The sequence below is a fragment of the Pan troglodytes genome, chromosome 13 (genome assembly GCF_028858775.2).
Source record: "Pan troglodytes isolate AG18354 chromosome 13, NHGRI_mPanTro3-v2.0_pri, whole genome shotgun sequence".
NCBI classification, from domain to species: domain Eukaryota; kingdom Metazoa; phylum Chordata; class Mammalia; order Primates; family Hominidae; genus Pan; species Pan troglodytes.
In genome coordinates this window covers 61,382,792-61,399,153 of record NC_072411.2, presented here as the reverse complement: position 1 = coordinate 61,399,153, position 16,362 = coordinate 61,382,792, and the positions used below count along the sequence as shown (strand labels likewise).

General features: G+C 41.0%; 1 protein-coding gene across 50 annotated transcripts in view; it reads left to right on the top strand.

Moving 5' to 3' along the window:
* BAZ2B (bromodomain adjacent to zinc finger domain 2B) overlaps positions 1-16,362 on the top strand; it is a 415,244-nt gene that overhangs the window by 363,240 nt on the left and 35,642 nt on the right. The window lies entirely within an intron of this gene.

Genomic DNA, 16,362 nt, shown 5'->3' with positions numbered 1-16,362 from the left:
TATACCACAAGCATTACACACAGTGCTAATAACAATAATGTTTATTGGTGATGATAACTTCAGATAAGTAACAGAGCACTCAGGGGATCTCTGAGCCCCTACAGTGGTTCCACAGGGGTGTGCCTTGTCCAGTTGGAGACTGGACAAGAAACAAGATCACTCAAAGAGAAGGCTCTGCCTTCATACCACTATATATTTCGAGGTTAGTCCAAGTCCTTCATTATTCTAAGAAACAACATATATCTCAAAGGACCTCTGGGCCTAGGAACAACACTAGGGAGTATGCATTACAAAGGACCAGGGTCTACAAACCAAGGACTTTGAGAACAGCAGCTAAAGACCCTACTGTTCCTCTGCACATCAGCTTGGTGGCTAAGCAGGTTTGCTGATGGGTCTTGGGAACAAGAGAAGGAAGAGAGCCCCCATGGCCATTTAGCTAAGACTGAGAGTTTATTCCTTCTCAGTCCACCCCCTGACCCTTGGTGTGGCTCACTAGATATATGTGTCCCCATCTGGAATAGAAAGCAATTAGATTTTAAATGGTGCCTTCAGTGTTTGTTGACAGTGCTGAAAGAGTCATATAGCCAGAGAAATTCTGAAACAAACAATATACCACAGCATTAGGAGATACAGAGCTCCCATGAGCAATCTGGCTGCATATCCAACAAAAAGTCCAAAGCTATGCAATTCTCTAATATTACTCACGTCAAGGAAGCAATACTAATTTCAGTGATATGATCCCAGGCTTTCTCAATGGCAGCGTTTCCCATGATAGCAATTGCTGGTCATATCCTCAGCTTCATAGGTGACTATTCAAGGCAAGAGCCCTTGTACAAAGTAATGAAAGCTTGTATCCTCGACACCTGCAGATAGGCTCTAATGCTAGCCCTGGAGACCACAGCTGGAAAAGTGACCAGTGTTAGATTTTGAGTCACTATTAAAGGTCTCATAGTACTTCCAAAATGTGCAGTGTTATTTACAGGTGGGAGGCAGGGAAAGCATGCCTTTCACATAACATGACAGGTTCCACTGGATTACAGAGGTTTAATGCTAAATTTTATATCCACTTGGCATTTATGTTTTTCCGGGGTTAACACACTGTCGGCATGCTATTAGACTCAACTGCAGGTCTGAAGTGGAAGTATTTGGTTGAGAGTTTTATGCTGCTTTGGGGTTCTCCTAATGTGGGACATGGATCCACTGGGAGCCGAGATGTAAGAGTAGGTGTTTTCTGCACCTGAGAAGTTGAGTAGAGTTTTACACAGCATGACTAGTAAGGGAAGAGTTAATGGAGGGCCAGGGCAAATGAGAACTCTGGTTAATACCAGGTAGGAGTAATTCCCATGGTGTTATCTGGGAGTAGAATTTCCAGAAGGTCCTCCACAGTTGAGTATGTTAAGCATAACAAATCCCACATTGTGATAGCTTTGCACTGTCATTGTGTGGGATTGCTGCAGAGGATTATTTGGTACAGTCTGTTAATATCTGCAAGAAAGGTTAAGAGAGAGTTATTCATGCTCCAACCACACTTTCACTTTTTTTGGTCAGGCACGTTTATGCCCAAGCACAGTCCATCATTATCTTCAAGGACAACCTATGTGGTCTGTTCTTTCTTTCTGCAACAGTAAGTTCCACATGAAAGCAGGAGTTGCACTTTCCCACCAGAGAAACTCTGTGGATAGAATATACTATATGGGTATAGAGACTGCAGCAAAATCTCCCACTTGCAGAATAAGCATACAACAGAAATTTAGAATGTTTGGAATAAAGAGAGAATCAAAATTGCCCTTCTGTAGGTGTAGCTAGCAGTGTCATCAGGAAGTCAGGAGAGCATCCAAGTTTGTATCCATCCATTTGTCTGTAATATGAACACAGAAACCTCCCAGCCACCTGTTGAAATTATAACAGGTACAACAAAAGGAAATAACTATTGAGGTGTAAAAACTCAGGTCTTGGCATACCAAGTAGATTCTTCGTCTGTTTCTGCTTTTTGACTCCCAGGTGCCAAGGAACTTCACCAAAGTGGAGGGACCTTTATGAGTATAAACAGCAGAGGTCACCCGGACCAGACAATCTTATAGAAGTCATTGTTAAAGGGATGGGTACAGCTGTCTTTCAGAATGCTATTCCAGCATTCTATACTGCCCGTGGTTAAGAACGAGCCTAGAACAGCCACTCAGTACCATGTTGGCAATACCATTCTACATGATCCCATTGTAGAATGCCAGCAGCTGTGAAAGCACTTTCATTGCTTAATTGTGTCATATCTAGAAACCCCAATATATAATAATATACCTAAGTCTTGATAATATGTATGTTATCTGCAAATGCAGGAGACACAGTAACCCCAAAGGTGTATACCATTCATTAGCTAGAGGAGATCAAACACCCAAAAACTAACACATGCCATCAGAGTCTCTGCCTGAGACCAGTCATAGATCACTTGCAGTACTAGTGTCAAACAGAGTTAGGCAAACGGGGTTGTTAAATTATGAAATGGTGTTGTGCAGTACCCCTGCCTGAGTCTGTTCTTGTATAAGAAATGCAACCTGTTTCACCTCTAGGTGTGCAACACTGTCACACAACATCTGCCGACCTTGTAAGTATAGTGTCACACAACATCTGCCAACCTTGTAAGTATAGGTGGGTTTTGGCAACATAGCTGGCCAACAGTTATAGAAGCTACTAACAGAAGTCACAAAAAATGTCTAACTAAGGGCTAGGCATGGTGGCTTATACCTGTAATCCCAGCACTTTGGGAAGCTGAGGTGGGAGGATTAGTTGAGCCCAGGAATTCAAGATCAGCCTGGGTAACATGGTGGAACCCCATCTCTACAGAAAAATTAGCCAGGTATACTTCCAGCTACTTAGGAGTTTAAGGTGGGAGAATCAATTAAGCACAGGAGTTCGAGGCTGCAGTGAGCCACAATCGCATCACAGCACTTCAGCCTTGGGGACAGAGCAAGACCCTGTCTCGAAAAGAAAAAAAGTCCAACTGACATGTGGACTTAATTACCCCACCCTGATAAAGAAACAACTAGAATTCACGCAAAAGGTCCAAAAGCCGTTGCAGTGATTGTAATTCTAATCTTTCAGCCATAGGTAACATGGACTCCAAACCCCAGTTGAGGAACTTGTTTACCAGAGCTCTTTTGCAGTCTGGAGCTATGATACTTGGTCCTCCATTTCTAGCAAACCCATAAATATTGGAGGCTCTTCTCTTTTCCAGCATAATCATCTGGGGTACATGGTTAGTGATCCCTTGGAAGAGAGTAAAGGGGACTGAGCCCACCTGTATTTCTCCTTGAGTTTGAAAGGGCTCAGATTAGGAACAAAGAAGCTTGGCTTCTAGAGTTGACTCAAACTCATAAAGTGGAGCTGATGACTAGGAGGATTCCCACCAGCAATGCCACTTCCAGAGTCAAGACAATGCAGAGTATCTCCCTGTCTCTATGTCCTTTAGATCTTATCAGTTTGTGTGGATGAAGCTCAATAGCCCTCGTCCTCCCCAGGGACCTTCACCTAATCTTCTGGTGACTCCACCTCTGCCAATAATTACTCAAGTCTGTAAACTATTCAGTATCATGTTTCATCTCACATGTCCCTTTTCCACAGTCTCAGTGGGTCTTTTAACTTTTTGAATAGGACTACATTCCCACACTCAAGAATTAGGCCGTCTCTCAATTTCTGTCTTATCATTCCTTCTGTTTATGAGCAATATCACATTTATTGGTGTGAGGGAGATTGCCTGAGTTCAGCCTATCGGTCTACTCCTTCTTTTGTTCCTTCTTTCTTTATATTTTGGGCAGAAACCTGTGCATCTCATGAGACCCTGTCTCTTTCCATTTCCGCCTCTGCTGTGGGGCTTGTATGACCTAAAAAGAACTATTTCATGTCCAACATTGCCTCCCAGATGAAGGAATAAGTCAAAGCCGTTGTCCACTTAGGAGGACCTGCTCTGATTCGGTCATCCAACATTCTCTGCACCAAGAGCATGTTGTCAGGGATTCTCTACTCAAACCCTGGATTTTCTTACAGTTACGCTAACACAGCCAGTTGTCTCAGAGTGTGTCAGAGTAACTACACTATCTGTGGATCTAGTCCATTTCACATTCAAGTGTCAGGAAAATCACCCCAATGGTAATACGTATTACCCATGCTACCAAGCATCCAGTTTAGAAGCAGGGTTACAACATCAGCCCCAGTATTATTAGTCAACCCAGACTGCTCATTGTTTAACCAGGTCATGTGTTTCCTTTTACTCAGCTTCCCTTAACAACACTGTTGTCTCCTAACCATGCAAATTAGCAGGCCAAGCCTCTACTATCCCTACAGTAGTGGACCTAGTAAGAGTCTTGCTCTTGCTCTGTATAATGCTGGATCTCCTCCTGCTGGTGTTCTCACTCAGGCTCCTGTACACCGTGCCTCACAGTAACTGGCTTCACATACAGCAGGACCAGTTGCCTCATATTACAGATAAACAGTGGGAATTTGCCCCACCTTCCCTTCTAGAGAGACTACCACACCCTTTCTAGTGCACCCTACCAATTTGTACTCCTGAAAATCTCTAAGCTGATAAGGAGAAGAGATAGAACTTAATTTCAAGCCACTGGAAACCCTCTTTACCACTTGAGGGCTTCTGCCATTCTCAGGCGTAGCTACTGAGACCATCCTAACTGCCAAGTGAATTACCACTGTCCCCAGGAGAAATTCTTTGACCCATGGGTTCTCCTCTTTCAGAAAGCCATGACATCGGGACTTTGTTGGGCACCAACTGTAGTACAAGATGGTTACACAAACCACTAACACACATGGTGCTAATAGCAGCAAAGTTTGTTAGTGAGAGTAACCTACAAGCAAAGAAGTAACCGTGCACAGGATTCCCAGCCTCCATAATGATTCCACAGGACTTGGACATGCAACAAGAGCACTCCAAGAGACGAAACACTGTACCCCACACCTTGCCCTGTATGCATTAGTGTGAGAAAGAGTAGAAAGCACTTAATTTCTGAGTAATGATAAACATTATCAAGGGACCTTGGGGTTTAGAAACAGTGCTAGGACATATGCATATCAAGGGTCAAAGTCTACATAGGGAGGACGCTGAGAACAGTGTTGACCTCAGCTGAAGGCCTTCTGACCTTCTGCTGCCTCTCAGGGAAGTGGGAAAGAAGAAAGCCCCTATGGCCTTCCAGCCAAAACCAAGGATTTTTTTTCCAGTCCAGTTTACTGTTTTTTTTTAATTTGTTTGTTTTTTGTTTTGTTTTCTTTTGTTTCATTGTACTTTAAGTTCTGAGATACAAGTGCAGAACATACAGGTTTGTTACATAGGTATTCACTTGCCATGGTGGTTTGCTGCACCCATCAACCCGTCATCTACATTAGGTATTTCTCCTAGTGCTATCCCTCCCCCAGACCCTCACCCCCCCGACAGGCCCCAGTGTGTGTTGTTCCCCTCCCTATGTCCATGTGTTCTCATTGTTCAACGCCCACTTATGAGTGAGAACTTGTGGTGTTTGGTTTTCTGTTCCTGTGTTAGTTTGCTAAGAATGATGGTTTCCAGCTTCATCCATGTCCCTGCAAAGGACATGAACTCATCCTTTTTTATGGCTGCATAGTATTCCATGGTGTATATGTGCCACATTTTCTTTATCTAGTCTATCATTGATGGGCATTTGAGTTGGTTCCAAGTCTTTGCTATTGTGAACAGTGCTGCAATAAACATACATGTGCATGTGTCTTTATAGTAGAATGATATATAATCCTTTGGATATATACCCAGTAATGGGATTGATTGCTGGGTCAAATTGTATTTCTGGTTGTAGATCCTTGAGGAATCACCACACTGTCTTCCACAATGGTTGAACTAATGTACACTACCACCAACAGTGTAAAAGCGTTCCTGTTTCTCCACAGCCTCGCCAGCATCTGTTGTTTCCTGACTTTTTAATGATCGCCATTCTAACTGGCATGAGATGGTATCTCATTGTGGTTTTGATTTGCATTTCTCTAATGACCCATGATGATGAGCTTTTTTTCATATGTTTGTTGGCTGCATCAATGTCTTCTTTTGAGAAGTGTCTATTCATATCCTTCACCCACTTTTTGATGGGGTTGTTTATTTTTTCTTGTAAATTTGTTTAAGTTCTTTGTAGATTCTGGATACTAGCGCTTTGTCAGATGGCTAGATTGCAAAAATCTTCTCCCATTCTGTAGGTTGTCTGTTCACTCTGATGATAGTTTCTTTTGCTGTGCAGAAGTTCTTTAGTTTAATTAGATCCCATTTGTCAATTTTGGCTTTTGTTGCCATTGCTTTTAGTGTTTTAGTTACCAAGTCCTTGCCCATGCCTATGTCCTGAATGGTATTGCCTAGGTTTTGTTCTAGGGTTTTTATGGTTTTAGGTCTGACGTTTAAGTCTTCAATCCATCTTGAGTTAATTTTCGTGTAAGGTGTAAGGAAGGGGTCCAGTTTCCGTTTTCTGCATATGACTAGCCAGTTTTCCCAACACCATTTATTAAACAGGGAATCCTTTCCCCATTGCTTGTTTTTCTCAGGTTTGTCAAAGATCACATGGTTGTAGATGTGTGGCATTATTTCTGAGGCCTCTGTTCTGTTCCACTGGTCTATATATCTGTTTTGGTACCAGTACCATACTGTTTTAGTTACTGTAGCCTTGTAGCATAGTTTGAAGTCAGGTAGTGTGATGCCTCCAGCTTTGTTCTTTCTGCTTAGGGTTGTCTTGGCTATATGGGACCTTTTTTTGGTTCCATATGAAATTTAAAGTAGTTTTTTTCTAATTCTGTGAAGAAAGTCAGTGGTAGCTTGATGGGGACAGCATTGAATCTATAAATTACTTTGGGCAATATGGCCATTTTCACAATATTGATTCTTCCTATCCATGAGCATGGAATGTTTTTCATTTGTTTGTGTCCTCTCTTATTTCCTTGAGCAGTGGTTTATAGTTCTCCTTGAAGAGGTTGTTCACATCCCTTATAAGTTGGATTCCTAGGTATTTTATTTTCTTTGTAGCAATTGTGAATGGGAGTTCACTCATGATTTGGCTCTCTGTTTGTCTATTATTGGTGGATAGGAATGCTTGTGATTTTTGCACATTGATTTTGTATCCTGAGACTTTGCTGAAATAACTTACCAGCTTAAGGAGATTTTGGGCTGAGACGATGGGATTTTCTAAATATACAATCATGTCATCTGCAAACAGAGACAATTTGACTTCCTCTCTTCCTATTTGAATGACCTTTATTTCATTCTTTTACCTGATTGCCCCGGCCAGAACTTCCAATACTATGTTGAATAGGAGTGGTAAGAAAGGGCATCCTTGTCTTGTGCCAGTATTCAAAGGGAATGCTTCCAGCTTTTGCCCATTCTGTATGATATTGGCCGTGGGTTTGTCATAAACAGCTCTTATTATTTTGAGATACGTCCCATCAATACCTAGTTTATTGGGAGTTTTTAGCATGAAGGGCTGTTGAATTTTGTCAAAGGCCTTTTCTGCATATATTGAGAGAATCATGTGGGTTTTGTTGTTGGTCCTGTTTATGTGATGGATTACATTTATTGATTTCCATATGTTGAAACAGCCTTGCACCCCAGTGATGAAGCCAACTTGATCATGGCAGATAAGCTTTTTGATATGCTGCTGGATTCAGTTTGCCAGTATTTTATTGAGAATTTTCGCATCGATGTTCATCAGGGATATTGGCCTGAAATTTTCTTTTTTTGTGTTTCTGCCAGGTTTTGGTATCAGGTATTGACACTGGCCTTACAAAATGAGTTAGGAAGGAGTCCCTCCTTTTCTATTGTTTGGAATAGTTTCAAAAGGAATGGTAGCAGCTCGCTTTTGTACCTCTGGTAGAATTCGGCTGTGAATCTGTCTGGTCCTGAGCTTTTTTTGGCTGGTAGGCTATTAATTATTGCCTCAGTTTCAGAACTTGTTATTGGTCTATTCAGGGATTGGACTTCTTCCTGATTTAGTCTTAGGAGGGTGTGTGTGTCCCGGAATTTATCCATTTCTTCCAGATTTTTAGTTTATTTGCGTAGAGGTGTTTCTAGTATTCTCTGATGGTAGTTTGTATTTCTGTGGGATCAGTGGTGATATCCACTTTATCATGTTTTATTGTGTCTATTTGATTCTTCTCTCTTTTCTCCTTTATTAGTGTGGCTACCAGTCTGTCTATTTTGTTGATCTTTTCAAAAAACCAGCTCCTGGATTCATTGATTTTTTGAAGGGCCTTTTGTGTCTCTGTCTCCTTTAGTTCTGCTCTGATCTTAGTTATTTCTTGTCTTCTGCTAGCTTTTGAATGTGTTTGCTCTTGCCTCTCAGTTCTTTTAATTGTGATGTTAGGGTGTCGATTTTAGATATTTCCTGCTTTCTGTTGCGGGCATTTAGTGCTATAAATTTCTCTCTAAATCTCTGGCTGTGTCCCAGAGATTCTGGTACGTTGTGTCTTTGTTCTCATTGGTTTCAAAGAACTTATTTATTTCTGCCTTCATTTCGTTATTTACCCAGTAGTCATTCAGGAGCAGGTTGTTCAGTTTCCATGTAGTTGTGTGGTTTTGAGTGAGTTTCTTAACCCTGAGTTCTAATTTGATTGCACTGTGGTCTCAGAGACTGCTGGTTATTATTTCCATTCTTTTGCATTTGCTGAGGAGTGTTTTACTTCCAATTATGTGGTCAATTTTGGAATAAGTGCGATGTGGTGCTGAGAAGAATGTATATTCTGTTGATTTGGGGTGGAGAGTTCTGTAGATGTCTATTAGGTCCTCTTGGTCCAGAGCTGATTCAAATCCTGAATGTTCTTGTTACCTTTCTGTCTCGTTGATCTCTCTGACATTGACAGTGGGGTGTTAAAGTCTCCAACTATTATTGTGTGGGAGTCTAAGTTTCTTTGTAGATATCTAAGGACTTGCTTTATGAATCTGGGTTCTGCTGTATTGGGTGCATACATATTTAGGATAGTTAGCTCTTCTTGTTGTGTTGATCCCTTTACCATTATGTAATGCCTTTCTTTGTCTCTTTTGATCTTTGTTGGCTTAAAGTCTGTTTTATCAGAGACTAGGATTGCAACCCCTTCTGTTTTTGCTTTCCATTTTCTTGGTAAATATTCCTCCATCCCTTTGTTTTGAGCCTATGTGTGTCTTTGCATGTGAGATGCATCTCCTGAATACAGCACAGCAAAGGGTCTTGACTCTTTATCCAATTTGCCAGTCTGTGTCTTTTAATTGGGGCATTTAGCCTGTTTACATTTAAGGTTAATATTGTTATGTGTGAATTTGATCCTGTCATTATGATGCTAGCTGGTTATTTTGCCCAATAGTTGATGCAGTTTCTTCATAGTGTCGATGGTCTACAATTTGGCATGTTTTTGCAGTGGCTGGTACCGGTATTTCCTTTCTATGTTTAGTGCTTCCTTCAGGAGCTCTTGTAAGGCAGGCCTGGTGGTGACAAAATCTCTCAGCATTTGCCTGTCTGTAAGGGATTTTATTTCTCCTTCGCTTATGAAGCTGAGTTTGGCTGGAGACGAAATTCTGGGTTGAAAATTCGTTTCTTTAAGAATGTTGAATATTGGCCCCAACTCTCTTCTGGCTTGTAAGGTTTCTGCAGAGAGATCTACTGTTAGTCTGATGGGTTTCCCTTTGTAGGTAACCTGACCTTTCTCTCTGGCTGTCCTTAACATTTTTTCCTTCATTTCAACCTTGGTGAATCTGACGATTGTGTGTCTTGGGGTTGCTCTTCTCAAGGAGTATCTTTGTGGCGTTCTCTGTATTTTTTAATGTTGGCCTGTCTTGCTAGGTTGGAGAAGTTCTCCTGGATAATATCCTGACGTATATTTGCCAGCTTAGTTCCATTCTCCCCATCATTTTCAGGTACACTAATCAAACATAGGTTTGGTCTTTTCACATAGTCCCATATTTCTTGGAAGCTTTGTTCATTTCTTTTCATTCTTTTTTCTCTAATCTTGTCTTCACGCTTTATTTCATTAAGTTGATATTCAATCATTGATATCCTTTCTTCTGCTTGATTCGGCTGTTGATACTTGTGTGTGCTTTCTGAAGTTCTCGTGCTGTGTTTTTCAGCTCCATCAGGTCATTTATGTCCTTCTGTAAACTGGTTATTCTAGTTAGCAATTCCTCTAACCTTTTTTCAAGGTTCTTAGCTTCATCGCATTGGGTTAGAACATGCTCCTTTAGCTCAGAGGAGTTTGTTATTACCCACCTTCTGAAGCCTACTTCTGTCAATTCGTCAAACTCATTCTGCATCCAGTTTTGTTCCCTTGCTGGCAAGGAGTTGTGATCCTTTGGAGGAGAAGAGGCATTCTGGTTTTGGGAATTTTTAGCCTTTTTGCGTTCGTTTTTCCTCATGTTCGTGGATTTATCTACCTTTGGTCTTTGATGTTGGTCAGCTTCGGATGGAGTTTCTGTGTGGATGTCCTTTATGTTGATGTTGATGCTATTCCTTTCTGTTTGTTAGTTTTCCTTCTAACAGGCCCCTCTGCTGCAGGTCTGCTGGAGTTTGCTGGAGGTCCACTCCAGACCCTTGTTTGCCTGTTATCACCAGCGGAGGCTGCAGAACAGCAAAGATTGCTGCCTGTTCCTTCCTCTGGAACCTTCGTCCCACAGGGGCACCCACCAGATGCCAGCCAGAGCTCTACCATATGAGGTGTCTGTCGACCCCTGCTGGGAGGTGTCTCCCAGTCAGGAGGCACGGGGGTCAGGGACTCAACTGAGGAGGCAGTCTGTCCCTTAGCAGAGCTTGAGTACTGTGCTGGGAGATCTGCTGCTCTCTTCAGAGCCAGCAGGCAGGAACGTTTAAGTCTGCTGAAGCTGTGCCCACAGCTGCATCTTCCCCCAGGGAGATGGGAGTTTGATCTATAAGCCCCTGACTGGGGCTGCCGTCTTTCTTTAAGAGATGCCCTGTCCAGAGAGGAGAAATCTAGAGAGGCAATCTGGCTACAGCGGCTTTGCTGAGCTACAGAGGGCTCCGCCCAGTTTGAACTTCCTGGCAGCTTTATTTACACTGTGAGGGGAAAACGGCCTACCCAAGCCTCTGTAATGGTGGACACCCCTTCCCACACCCAAGCTCAAGCATCCCACGTCGACTTCAGACTGCTGTGCTTGCAGTGAGAATTTCAAGCCAGTGGATCTTAGCTTGCTAGGCTCTGTGAGGGTGGGATCCACCGAGCTAGACCACTTGGCTTCCTGGCTTCAGCCCCCTTTCCAGGGGAGTGAATGGTTCTGTCTCGCTGGCAGTCCAGGCACCACTGGGGTATGAAAAAAAACTCTTGCAGCTAGCTCAGTGTCTGCCCAAATGGCCACCCAGTTTTGTGCTTGAAACCCAGGACCCTGGTGGCATAGGCACCGGAGGCAATCTCCTGGTCTGTGGGTTACAAAGACCGTGGGAAAAGCGTAGTATCTGGGCCAGGGTGCACCATTCTTCACAGCACAGCCCCTCATGGCTTCCCTTGGCTAGGAGAGGGAGTTCCCGGACCCCTTGCACTTCCTGGGTGAGGCAATGCCCCACCCTACTTCGGCCGCCTTCTGTGTGCTGCACCCACTGTCTAATCAGTCCCGATGAGATGAGCCAAGTACCTCAGTTGGAAATGCAGAAATCACCCACCTTCTGTGTTGATCTCGCTGGGAGCTGCAGACCGGAACTGTTCCTATTCAGCCATCTTGCCTGGAAGAAGTTCACTGTTTTTTTTAAAGCCATTTGGGATATGTTAGATTATAGATAATTTATTCAGTATTGGATGGAAACTGAAACAAGTTTATTGTTAATTATACTGTGATATGAATACTATTCTTCCATTTTGTATTAGGATATGGTTACAGCATTAAGTGTGCAAGTATACAATGTAATTGCTACCATGGAAATGTGAAAATCTTTCATTAAGGGTAATGGTTTTATGTTATCATCTTAAAATTTTCTGGATCAGCCTGGAAAGGAACAATCCTAAATAGACATAATAAGAATCTGCTTCCTTTAGTCTCTTCCACAATAATCTCAAGATGCTTCCTAGCATCTTCCTTCCACGATCTTCAAGATGCTTCCTAGGAGCTGGTTTGTGGTAACACTGTCAACTGAAGATGGGAAAGCTCTGCGAGTACTCCTAAGGTTTAGCCATACTGAGTGGGTAGGGGCGCTTGAACCCTAGGAAGGGGCCATTTGTGATTGAACCTCTCTTCAACCTGTACTCTATATTTACATTTCTTGCTTTTTCTTTTTCACTTAGAGTTTAGTAAAAACTCTCTGAAAGTTTTAGCTTGCTTCAGTCCAACTAAGGGGAGCCAAAGGAAAGATGTTTCACTGGAACCAAGAATGATTGACCCCCAGAATCCCGTGAGAACAATTAAGTGAACTAACAGGGGTCAGAGTGATTCTGGTAAAACTCAAGAAGACATAGCTTCTTTCCAGTAGCAAACTTTGCTACTTTTAGCATTCATTTAAATTAGGAAATGATATTTTGTCATTGTGTACTGCAGTTGCTGCCAGGGTAGTTAATTAAGTGAAGAGTACTTCCAATTTTCTCTCTTACTTGCCTTCCTCTTCTTTCTTCTGCTTTGAAGATGGTTATCTATAGTCATTGACACATGTCAAAGAAGTAAGGACTAGAAAGACCAGGGGATTATATGAGATAAAAGATAGAAAACTATTTAAAATTAAAGAATCTCTTTACACTAAATATCCCATATATATTTTCAAATGATTAAAAGTAATTTTACAGCCAGAGGCGGTGGCTCACACCTGTAATCCCAGCACTTTGGGAGGCTGAGGCAGGTGGATCACCTGAGGTCATGAGTTCGAGACCAGCCTGACCACCATGGTAAAACCCCATCTCTACTGAAAATACAGAAATTAGCCAGTCATGGTGGCACGTGCCTCTAGTCTCAGCTACTTGGGAGACTGAGGCAGGAGAATCAGTTGAACCTGGGAGGTGGAGGTTGCCGTGAACAGAGATTATGCCACTGCACTGTACCTGGGTGACAGAGTAAGACTCCATCTCAAAAATATATATATATTTTTTTTTTTTTAATTAGAGGTTTAACTGTTAGGATTAAGCAATTTGAATGTAAAAGTCAAAGATAGCCATGACTTTTGAAATTACCATCAGCTCAATATTAGATACAAATAAGTCATCTTCTAGTCTCAAACTCGTAAAAATAGGCGTGTTTCTTATTTGTTTTAGAATATATGACAGCAATTTTTGAAATTTTTTTAGTTCTCAGAATACAAATATTAATACTCCACTACTAACTAATACATTATCTAAAGTTAAAAGGATTGGAACACACAGGTATATGAGGAAAATATTTGTGACTATTTTCACATGTCCCTAACTGGAGGTAAAAGTATATGTCTTGTTTTTTTTTCTTCTTTGCATGCCTGCTAACTTTGATTGGATGCCAGATATTGTGAATTTTACCTTGTTGGGTGCTGGATATTTTTAAGTTCCTGTATTCTTGACCTTTGTTTAACCAAGGCACAGTTAAGTTACATCCTTGGAAAAGTTCGATCCTTTCAAGTCTTGCATTTAAACTTTGTCAGGCAGAACTAGAACAGTGCTCATTCTAGGACTGATTATCCCCTGCTCCTAAAGCAAGATCCTTCTGAGTACTCTACCCAATGCCTATGAATCTTGAGGTTTCCCACTCTGGTGGGTAGGAACGGGAACTATTCCCAGCCTGTGTGAGCACCTGGCACTTTCCCCTCTAATCCTTTAAGGTACTTTTTTCAGCAAGCCTCACACATATGTGCTGATCAGTATTCAGCTAAATACTCGAGGGGTTCCTCTGCAGATCACTGGAGTTCTCTGTGCAACTCTCTCCCTTCCAGAATATTCTCCTGAGCACTCTAGCCACTTTTGTCTCCCTGAGCTTTCAGTTGCATCTTCTCATCTTAGGGAGTTTGCCAGGCTCCACCTGGATTACTCCTCCTTATTGCTGTATCCTAGAAGCTATCCCAAGGCAGTAAGCTGGGGCAATCACAAGACTCACTGAGTTTGTTTTTCAACTTTGTTATTTGATGTTCAGTTTCCTGCAAACTGTTGTTTCATGTATTTTATCTGTTTCTGGTTGTTTCATACAAGAAGGTAATCTAGTCCCTGTTACTCTATATTGGTCAGAAGTATAAATCTGATGTATAGGGATTTAATTTCAACTAGAAACTAATTTGAAGAGAAGGATATGAGGGCTATGTCAAACATTAATAAAGGACTGGTTGGATAAATTATGATATACCTATATAACAAAATTGTGCAGCTGATCACAAAAATGAACTACAGATGAACTACAGTTACATGTTTTGGAAAGTTCTCTAAGGAATACTGTTAGTGAAAGAATTAAATTCATCCTTTTATTTCGTTATCAAGGAATATTTATTGAGCACCTTCTTTTATTTTCTTTAGAGACAGGATCTCACTATGTTGCCCATGCTGGACTCAAACTCCTGGGCTCAAGCGATCCTTCCACCTCAGCCTCCCAAGTAGCTGGGACTACAGGTGCATGCCACTGTGCCTGGTTTACTGAGCCACTGTTTTGTAGTGGCCACCATGCTAAGCATTTGGAATCCAATAATAGCAAGATACAGACATTGACCGGGCACAGTGGCTCATGCCTGTAATCCCAAAGCTCATGCCTGTAATCTGCAGGTGGATGGCTTGAGCTCAGAAGTTTGAGACTAGCCTGGCAACATAGTGAAACCTCGTCTCTACAAAAAATACAAAAATTACTTGGACATGGTGGTGTGCACCTGTAGTCCCAGCTAATTGGGAGGCTGAGTTGGGAGAATCACTTGAGCTTGGTAGGTCGAGGTTGCAGTAAGCCCTAATCACACCACTGCACTCCAGCCTGGGTGACAGAGTGAGACCCTATCTAAGAAAAAAAAAAAAAAAAGATATAGACATTGCTCTGCCTTTAAACAGAGCTTGTTGATTTAAATTCTAGTACGTGGAAGGGAAGGTAATCGAAAATAAACAAACATCATGATTAATATTAAATTCTGTAAAGGAAATATATAGAATGACATTCTAAGATGAATGGGGGGTCCTAATTTTAGATAAGGTGATCAGAGAAAATCTCCGTAAGGAAATAACGTTTATTATCTGAGACATGAAGGATAAGGAGCCAGTCAACAAAACAGTATCCCATGCAGAGGGAAGAACAAGATCAAAGGCTCTGAGAAGGGCAAGAACTTAGCATGTTCAAGAAGCTGAAAATAGAAAGTGAGAAGAGGAGCAGAGTTATCAAGGACAAGAGTGGTGCAGAGGTGGTGGAAGTTTTCAGGAACCAGATTATAGAATGTTGTAGGCCTTGGTTAGGAGTTTGGTTTTTATTCTAAGCCGCAGAAAAGTGAATAGTAGTATTCCATTTATGTAATAATGCAAAATGGTAGTCATAGATAACGTATATACTATTTCTGGGAAGGTGTATTGATGTAATTAACCATGGCTACCCCTGAAGTGTAGAAATAGAGATTGAAGGAATAGGTAGAAAGGCCTTTACTTTATACCCTTCATGACTGAATATTTTAACTTGTGAGCATATTACTTTTCAAATTGAATAAAGTAGTGGATTTGTGTTTTTAAAATAGTTCTTATAAATTATTTTTAAAACAATGAGCAAAAATATGAACCAGAAATTTACAAAAGAGAAATACCAATAAACCTATGAAAAGATATTCAGCCTTACTAATGACCAGAAATAATGCAATCTAGATTTTCACCTCAAATATTGGCAAAGACAAAAAATACTGACAGCATCCAGTTTCATTGAGGGTGTAGGCACACAGATGCTCTCAGTTACTTTAATATGAGTATATATTCATCCAGACTTTTTAGAGGACAGTTTGACAGTATATTTCAAAAACTCTGAAAAGTACACATCTTAGTTTTTTTTTTAGGAATTTATTTTAAGGAAGTAAATCGGGAGAACAAGTCTAAAAATACAGATAAAAGGTCATTATTTACAGCATTGTTTATAATAGTGAATAATTGGGACCTATTATATATCAGTAGAAAATTATTTAAGTTATGATATAGTTCATTCTGTTGCCATTAAAATTTATGATGAAGTTATATGTTTATCGACATGTCAAGGTGTTTACAGGGTATTATTCAATAAAACCCTCTAGCAGTTTAGAATATTATGTATGTAGTAGAATTTCTTTCCTTAAGTATGTGGATTTAAGTGTGTATGTATCACATACAGAACTCCTAGAAGTTTAATACAAAAATATTAAGGATAATTTTTGCTGTGTAGTACGGCTTGTAATATTTTTTTGTACTTTTAATATTTTTGGATTTTAATTTTTTATTATTATTATTATACTTTAAGTTTTAGGGTAC